Source organism: Lagenorhynchus albirostris, chromosome 13 (genome assembly GCF_949774975.1).
Source record: "Lagenorhynchus albirostris chromosome 13, mLagAlb1.1, whole genome shotgun sequence".
In the NCBI taxonomy this organism is placed as follows: domain Eukaryota; kingdom Metazoa; phylum Chordata; class Mammalia; order Artiodactyla; family Delphinidae; genus Lagenorhynchus; species Lagenorhynchus albirostris.
In genome coordinates, this window is record NC_083107.1 from 74,882,596 (window position 1) to 74,892,433 (window position 9,838).

Sequence of the window (9,838 nt, forward strand, 5' to 3'; positions counted from 1 at the left end):
CACACCCAGGCACCAGGCCCGTGGGCAGTTTGGTTCTGTTCCTAGTGACTGAGGCATCGTCTCCCTTCTTTAGCAATCCTGGATCTTGCTCCTATGAAACGGTAGTCCCAGGTAGTTGGGGAGGAACAGGTTTAACTCTGTGAGGATGGTGTGGAACCTTACCCCAGTCCTGCCTTTAAGCAGAGACCCTGCCTGTAACCCCTGTCCTGACATCTCTGCTTCCACAAGCCTGAGGCTCAGCCAGCTTGTCCCTGGATGTTTCTGTTCCCCTCCTAGTCCCTCACGAATATGTCTTGGTTTCCATAGTGACTCTGCCTTTTTGTTCCCCATTTTGCATTTTCTCTGTATTGTGGACAGAGAGGGTATGTAGGCTTTGAAGTGACTGCCACTTTGACTGAATGGGTCTTCCCCTTTGAGTTACTGAATGTTTTCATATGTCTGGAAATTATTCTCAGGTAGAGGTCATGTTCCACTCAGCCTGACAGAAGGACATTATTGAAGTTTCTCCTTGTCTGCTGAGAGTTCCAATAATTAGTGTAAGAGGGGACTGAAGACTCAGATGTGGCCATCCGTGTGGGAATTTCACTTCTGCTCAGGAGCAGGTTGAGAGCCTGCTGTCTTGGAAGTCTAGAGCTGGCTGCTCTAGCAGATCCCTCTGCATCTGGTCAGTGTGTCCTGGGTCCAGCTCCTGCTGTACGTAGCGGGCTGTGTGGGCAGCCTGAGCGGCCAGAGCCTGAGGAGTCCTCCTCCTTCCCAGCTGTTTGGTTGCTTTTTTTGCATCTCTAGTCCTTGCTCTGGTCAAGGGGACTTTTGGGCGTCTGGAGGCAGGGAGGAGGCAGGGGCAGCGAGACAGCCCGCCTGCTCCATTGCAGGACTTTGCACCCAGGTGGTGGTTGGTGGCAGATAGGAAGGCACTTCCCTGATGCCCTGACTCTGCTCTTGCCTGCACAGCAATCTGCACAAATGCCTGAAGGATTCAGGTCAATGTGTGGCACCCATCTCTAGTGTAGACCTTCCTCATAATGCTGGTTTCGTCATTACAGAAGGCAGTTGGGTGAAGGAGGAATTCAACTGCATGGCATCTTGGAAGTACTCTTGATATTACGCCTTAAATGTCTCTGCATGCCTTACAGGACCTAGAACAGGGCAGGGAACAATAGCTATTTAGATCTTTTTCGACTGATTGAAAATCCAGATGACTTGCCCATTTGAAAACAAAAGGCTTAATTTCTCTTTGCAGTAAATCGATGCCGGCACACAGTGTGTGGCCGGTTCTGTGGTGCTTCTCTAAAGTGCCAGCCCCTTCTGTGGTGTCCTGTGTTTTTGTCGGGATCCTTCCAGTTGCAAGTGACAGGCACCCAGGAGAATTGATTGACTTCAGCGACTAGAGGATCCAGAGGTGAAACAGGCCACCTGGATGTGGGACCAAGCCAGCCACCAGCGACCTCTCCTCCGTTCCCTGACTCTGCTTTCCTGCTAGCTGGCTTCATTCCTTTCTGCTCTTGGAGACAGTAGAGCACAATGGTTAAGAGCAAGCTCTGGAGGCTGACTGCTGTGTGACCTTGAGCAAGTTAACTAACCTCTCTGGGCCTCTGTTTCATCGTCTAGAGAAATATCATGATAATAATGGGAATCCACTCATGAGTTGTTGAGAAGCTTACATTGGCGAGTGTGTGTTAACCTTCAGGGCAGTGCCTGGCCCACCGTAAGCACTGTGTGAGACTTGCCCTTGATGTTGTTGTTGTTTTCTCTCTACAGATTGGGGAAGAGGACATGGCCTTAGATGGTTGTGGACTTACATCATCGCAGCCCAGAGGAAAGAAGTTTTCTTTTGTCAGCATCCACGTACACAGGTCTCTGGGGGAATCTCATTTGCTTTTCTTGGTTCACATGCCCAGACCTTGGACCCATTGCCATGGCCAGGGTTGAGGGTTACTGTGATTGACAGGTCCACCATAATTACAGGGACTTGGGGACCAACAGCTCCCCAAAGAGGCGGGAGGCATTTTACTATTCACTCATCCATTTACTCGTTGAATGTTGGTTACTTGTCTGTTAGGCGCCAGGTTCCGTTCTAGCCTTGGGGTTACAGCAGTGGCAAGAGAGAAGAGTTCTCTGCCTACATGGAACTTACATTCTGCTGATAGAACGAGGGGTCACGTGGCATACCAGTGAATGAAAGGAAATATTGGATGTGATAAATGCCGTGTTTAATATAAAATAAGGAGATGTCTGGGAGGGTGACTCAGGGCTGGTCAGGAAAGGCGTCTCTGACTAGGCCACCTTAAAGCTGAGACCTGCGTACCAGGAAGGAGCCACCATGTGTAGATCTGCATGCATTCCAGGCACATGGAGCAAGCTAGTTCAGTGTCCCCAAGGCAGGGACGAGCTCTGGGTGTTTGAGAATGACAGAGGCAGAAAGAGTGGCTGGAGCTCGCTAAGGCGAGGGAGAGGGGTATGCAGCCAGGTGGAATGGAGAGACACAGCCAGGGAGAATTCACTGCTGCTCTTAAGAAACTGACGTTGTCCGAAGAGCTTTCTGGCTGCCGAGAAGGGAGGTAGGCGTGAAAGCAGGGGAGGAGTCGGGAGGCTGCCGCAGTGTCCAGGTGAGGCAGGGGCAGCGTGGCAGCCAGCAGGTGGGGATGGGTCCAGATACGATTGGAAGCAGGGAAGGCAGGACTGGCAGGTGGATTGAGGAGGGATTCAAGGATGACGTCTGGGCTTCTGTTTTGAGCTGGGTGGACAGTGGTGTCCTTTGAAAGGAAGGTGAAGATTGGAGGGGGGAAAGGGAAAGAAAATCTAGAGTTCTGTGTTAGGTTTGCTGAGTTTACGGATTCTAGGCGGTAACCAGGTGGAGAGAGCGAGTAGGCACTTAGAAGCGCGCCTCGGGAATTCAGGGGAGAGGGCAGGGCTGGGAATGGAGTCATCAGCAGGTAGATGATGTTAAAACTGGGCAGGATGAGATCATCGTGGGAACGCGTGAAGATGGAGAGAAGATGGAGCCAGGGCAGAGCTGGGAAGGAGGGGGGAGGGAATGCAGGCAGAATTAAAGAATACTGTTCACCCCCTTTTCTGAGAAAGGTAAGGCATCTTTGGTGCAAAATTCTCTAAGGGAGGCTCAGTCAAAAAGAGAAGGGAAAGAGTTCCTTTGGTCCTCCTGGCGGCTCACCTTCACTAGGCTACCTGAATGTTCCTGAAGCTGAACCGTTCAGCTTTGAACAATCATGCTTAATTTTCTCAGGCATTAATTTTATCGGTTAATTGATCTTTGGCCCAGCTCTTCGGGGGTATTTTATTTTTGTTAAGCTTGCCGTGGTTTTGCATCTTTTAGGAGTTTTTCAAAATTTAGGAACTGTGGATGTGCATACTGTTCTCACGGAGGGGTCCTTTGCAGGTCCTGCTTCGATGGGGGAGTTTGAGGGGTCGGGGGAGAGATTACTGGAACCCTGCACCCTCATTTCAACAACACAGTTGTACGTTTTGCTGTTTTATACGGCAGTCCGTGGGGGATTATGTTGAGTCATTTGAAGGTAGAATTCTGCAGCCACGGAAGCATGAGAGCTGCAGTGACAGAGCATCAGCTTGTTGAAGGCAGAGCCCCTGCTTTGCACCCAGCAGACTCTCAGTAAACTTCTGTTGAATGGAGTCGCAGCAGAAGTCTGAAGCCTTGAAGGGTAGCAGCCCTAACACAGAGGCTGTGTTCCACAGGGATGCAGATTCTCAGCCTCTAATTGTACATCAGAGGTGATTACTATGGCTGCAAAAACTTCCTATGCAGCATGGAAACAATTACATTAAAATGCAGTTGGAAATTCCAGTAATCTCCTTGGAGTAGACAAATAAACTTTGAAATCGTTTACAAATGATGCACCAAGTCTGTGGGGCATCTGCTCATCGTAGGAGGAAAATGGGTTTCTTCCACGAGGCTTTTCATGTGATGGCGTTGCTGCTTTCTTACGATGAGGAAGGAAAGCAGGAGGAGCCTGCTGGGCCCACCCCATATTGGACCTGGAGTGCAGGCATCCTCAGTGTGTGTGTGTGTGTGTGTGTGTGTGTGTGTGTGTGTGTGTGTGTGTGTGTGTGTGTGTGTGTGTGTGTGTGTGTGTGTGTGTGTGTGTGTGTGTGTGTGTGTGTGTGTGTGTGTGTGTGTGTGTGTGTGTGTGTGTGTGTGTGTGTGTGTGTGTGTGTGTGTGCGCGCGCGCGCGCTGAGAGCCAGTCCTCCTGTCCAGGGCCGGCCTCTCACTCCTTGGAAACTGTTCTGGTGTGAGATGGGGGTAGGCGTGCTGGCTACCACTCAGCTCCTGGGAGGATGTTTTCTCAGCTTTGCCTTTTCGAGTCTGGTGACAGGAGGCTGCCCTTTGACAGGCTTTGATGACAAGCCAAGAAGCTAGGAGAGCGTGTCCCAGACATACTCTCCCGGCGTGTCCTCGTGCTTGGCCCCCAAGCCAAGAAGGAGGCGATTCAGAGTGGCCACATTGTATGTGAGGGGCACATTCCTGAAGGCCTTGCCTAATTCAAATCTTACATAATTCAAGACTAATTTCCTTATAAATAACTCTTTGATAAATAAAATTATTAGAGTGTATAAAGTGGAGAGAATGCATTCTTGAAGTGTGTAAATTTCTACTTTTGGAGTCTGGGGCATATTATATGACGTTCTTGGGCGGCCATGTCAGCAGAAAAATTTCCATTATCCCTGAATATATATGACTAATTTTTTGCAAGCTTAAAGGTGCAACTGCCTTAGTGCTGCCTTTCCTTTTCTAGCGCTCTCTGTGGTCATTGTCTTAGTGCTGCCTGCTAAATGAACAGTGGTGCTTGTCTGGTTTTCTTCATAGGATGTTATCACATCTCACTTCTGTTCCAAGGTATTATTGCTGCTTATCACTTAATGAATGCCTGGATGATATTGTTCTAAGATATAAAAACGATTTTCAGTTATAATAATAGTAAACGTTGACGAACCCACACAAGTCGTGAGCGCAAATACAACAGCACGATTTACGGGATATTGTTAAAAGATGGTGGGCTGTTCTGCTTAATAGCTAAAATGGTTCTAACATGTGATCTTAATGTGAAACATAGTTTATAATCCCTTCAGCCAGATAGCTTGGAAATGATGTGATCCCAGAGGAATTTTCAAAAACAGTTTGAGGACTCACATTGTTTCAAACTTTGTATACAAAGTTAATTTTTAAAATTTTGTGCTATTTCAAATTTTGAGGATTCAGATTCACAGAGCATTCATGCTAGTATCAGCTAGGATTCTTTTGGTTGTAGATTATGGAACAGCTAACTCAAAATCTCTTAAATAAATGAGGGATTGTATTGTCAGGATACCAGTGTATCTCAGAGAAGCCTCGGGGCCCTGTACCTGGGCCTCAGGAACAGTTGGAACCTGGGCCTTCCAAGCTGTCAGTGCTTGTTCCTTCAGTTTTTTCTTTCGTTTCTACAAAGCTGGCTACACCATTTGTGGGGTCCTGTGCAAAGTGAAGTGTGGGTCCCTTTGTTCAAAGAGCAGAAAAAAGATTTTCCTTATTTACATAGCCTTTTTAAAAAAAATAAATTCCACAAACATTTAATAATAAGCTCTGTGCCAGACTCCGTGCTAGGTAGCAGGGGGGTGGGGGTGGGGGCGGGTGGTTACCACAGGGAGGGGACATGGGCCGTGTCTTACGTCTCATGTAGCTCGCGGTCCAGTGAGGGTCTAGAAGGAGGTGTCATCCAAGTTCAGGTTACAGACCGGAGCGATGAAGACATTCGTAGGCCCTGCTATCTTCAGCATTGGGAGTTGCCCATCCTACTTTGCTTTAAACCTTCCAGGTCCACCTTAATATGAGGACGTTGTTAAGAGGTTGAATTCGTTTCTCCTCTCAAGGATCTTAACTTTTCCAAAAAGGCTTAATGGTCAATCTATGCACCCCTTTGCAGGAAATACCTGCTTTTTACCTACCACAGAAAAAGTAAGAACACTGCTTGCAGAGAACTGGGAGTAAAAGTGCCCAGGGATGTCCATAGCCTTTCTTTAAACCTATTATGGGTTTTTTATTTGCTATTTGATTCTGCTGTCTCCAGGGCACGGGGATACTTGCAGGGCAAGTGCGACGCGACCCTCATTTAGTGTGGGCACTGTGACTCAGTGTGTGAGATGTATGTACCCCTCCCACCCTCCCTGCGTGGGGAGGAGGGTAACAGGGGGTCACTGACTAGGGACAGGAGAGGGGACAGCCCAGAATCCATTCAGGGAAGGCGGGGAGGTGGCAGGAGTCTCTGAGCCTCTGCTGCATGACCCATTGTCCCATCAGACTCCATTACTGTATAAGTTTCCTAGAGGTGCTGTAACAAGTACCACATCCGTGTGGCTTAGACCACAGAATTTACTGTCTCACAGTTCTGGAGGCTGGATATCTGCAGGGTTAGTTCCTTTTGAGGGCTGTGGGGAAGAAGCTGTTCTACGCCCCTCGCTCAGCTCCTGGTGGTCTTAGACGGTCTTTGATTTGTAGAAGGTGATCTCCTTGTGCCTTCACATCATCCTCTTTGTGTGTGTGTCTGTCTCTGTGTTCAAATTTCCTTTTTATAAGGACGCCAGACATGTTGGATTAAGTCCCACCTCATTCCAGTATGACCTCATCTTAATTTAACTAATTACATCTGCAACAGCCTTATTTCCAAATAAGGGCACATTCTGAGATGCTGGGAGTTAGGACATCAACATAGAAATTTGCGGGAGGACAGAGCTCAACCCAGACCACTTAGAAAACCGAAACTCAAAGATACAACAATTAAAGAATTTCAGAATGGCAACTGCCTAGCATTAACCCCCAGGCGTGGGCTCCCCTTGGGATCTTGGGGCCCTGGGGGCTGCACAGAGCATTCACCCTGCGTGCCCAGCATGGCCCACGTGGCAGAAAATAGGACTCTTTAGATTTAACTCCTTGGAGAGAGATGACTCTACCCTCTGACTCCTGGGTACATAAGCCACAGGGCTTTATCTCTGAGCCTGCAGTTGGCACTAGGGCCCCCAGCAGAAACCCTCAGGCACTGTCGAGTCTGTGTTCCAAAGACAGCTGTCAGCAAGCAGTGAGACTGCTGCCCACCCGCCGTCCCCTCCCTGACCAGAGCTTACTAACAGATGGCAAAACTATCTCCACTTCCATCACCAACACCGACCACCTGCCCTACCCCCAGACTTCATAAGCAGGGACACTGTCTTTGTGGGAATTGCGGTGCGATCCTGGCTGGTCTCTCCTAGCAACACAGAGGGCATCAACAGCTAGTCTGGGTTAGCAACAGATGAAGCCAGAACCCCTAGTCATGAGCCTGTAACCATGGGCAGTTAACTGTCCTGCCCCCTCCCCCAAGCCAGGACAGGGAAGTGAGGGGAGGTGTTACCCCAGTGCCAGACTAGACTCCCCCTGCAGGGTGCAAGAGTGGGACGAGGGGTGAAGGAGGAGCCCATCTCTACTCCTGGCCGACACAGAAGCTACCTTGTGTGTCGAGGGAGCAGCAGAGCAGAGAATGCAAGGACAGCTCTGATGGTGGCTCTGGAACCAGGCAGGTTTCATTTAGAGCGACGCTGAGTGTACAGTGCCCGACATGATGGTGGACGTGTGATGACCAGATACCCCGTGGGACAGGAAGAGGAATTTGAAAAAAAAAAGCAGAATCCAGGGGAGACGACGGGGGGCTCGCTCCTTAGTTACACCGGACAGGAGTTTGCGTATACCGTGCTGTAGAATCTACTACAGGGTGTAGAAACAGGATGATCTCTCTATTTTTGTGTACATGTTTCTGCATAAGGTTAAAAGTTTAGCTCCTTCCAGGAATGACAGGTGAGGTATCGTCCGTGAGTCTTTTTGACATGTCCGCTCCTTCATATATGACGACGTACAGTTATCTGAGATGGGTATGATCTGCCTGACATTTTTTCTGCCTGAGTTTACTGAATATTACAAAAGCAGTTGCGAAATCCTGTGCGGTTAACCTCTGTAATATCCCTAATATCTGTTCATTTTATCAGACACTTCAGGAAGCTCTCCCAGCTTCTGGCCTCTCCCCACATTTCTCAGTCCTTCAATGGAAATGACTTTGCTAGAAAGAAAGCATTCTACTGAGTGAATTCTCATTAATGCTTGAATGACTGACAGGCCCATGATAATCCTGGAAGTTATTTGCATTTTAAAGTACGGGTTAGTTAACCCATGACATTTTAAATAGTGGTTTTTCAAACTGCTTAATAAATACACGTGCAAGATGTCAGATCTAAGGTGAAATGGTTTGGGGCAGGGAGGAAACCTGTCACCAGGCTGACCCTGCCCGTCATTACTCAGAGTTAGGTCCCCGTTGCAGACTGCTTGGGCTCCTGCTAACTTGGTGAATTGGGCTAGTTACTCATCTATAAAAGAGGCTAATAATTTAGAATTTCCCTATTTTGTTACTGTGAGGATTATATATGATAACTCCACATATTTAGTTAGCAGACTATCTGGCACAGATTTGGTGTTCAGTAGATGTTAGCTATCGTTATCATCATCATCATCATCATCACTGTGTGCCTGCTTTTCAATACTTTGTCCCTTCCTCTGTTTTTAAAGATGTTACTTTTGTGTTTATTTGTTTATTTTTTCTTTGTGATTGGTGGCATGACAAAGGGAGGAGATCAGTGGTTGCATGTGTTTGCTCCTGGGATCTCCATTTAAAAAACTATTTAAATCAGTTTGTCTCTCTATGTTGTAGCATGCTGTCTTGACATCTGGTAGGGCATGTTCCCTATTTGTTCTTTTTCAGTACAGTCTTCACTGTTTTTGGCCCATTACTCTTTGATATAACTTTTAAACTCAGTTTGTTAAATTTCACACAAAAAGTTGGAATTTTGGTTGGAATGGCATTAAATCTATATATAAATTTGCAAGAAAATTGATATTTTTACAAAACTGAGCCCTCTAACCCTAAGTATTTATTAAGGCATTGTTTACTATCTTCAGTGAAGTTTTTATGATTTCCTCCACAAAAGGGTTTTCATATCTTATGTTAGATTGATTCCTAAATATTTTATATTTTTGATGGTGTAGTAAATGATATCTATTTTAAAATTTTATTTTAAAACTCTTCCTGGATTGTTTGGAAATATAATTGACCTTTAAATATTGATTTTGTATACAACAGCCTTGTTAAGTTAACTTATTAATTCTAATGGTTGTCTTTAACTTCTTTTGGGCTTTCTCCTTGGGAATCATACCACATTTGGATGATGACATTTTTGTTTCTGACTCTCAACTTTATATCTACTATTTCTTTTTCTTGCCTTACAGCACTGGCTATGATTTATAGGACATTAGTCAATTGAAGATGTGAGAATAGACATTCTTGTCTTGCCTGGATTTTAAAGGGAAGGATGTCTCCGGTAGATTTTTTTAAATAGAAAGTCAAAGAAATTAACCTTCTGTTATTAGCTTGCCAACTTAATTGTATTATTATGGGTGGGTATTAAAGTCTATTAAATGCTTTTTGTACATTTGTTGAAATATTGATCATTATATATTATATTTTATACATTGCTGGATTCAGTTTGTTAGTATATTAATTTTTCAGTAATATCCTTATTAAATTTTATAATTAAAGTCAGCCAGACCTTGTGAAATGATTGGGGGGGGTGTTCTCTTTTCTACTGTTCCCTGGAATGTTTTATCTAAGACTGCAATTCTTCGTTCCATAAATATTTGGTAGATCTTGATTGTAAATCATCTGGGCCTGGTTTGATGGGTTATGTTTTGTGAGTGTATACGTAGTGTGAGGTATTTAAAATTCAGATTCCATATATTTATCAGTTTTTGGACCA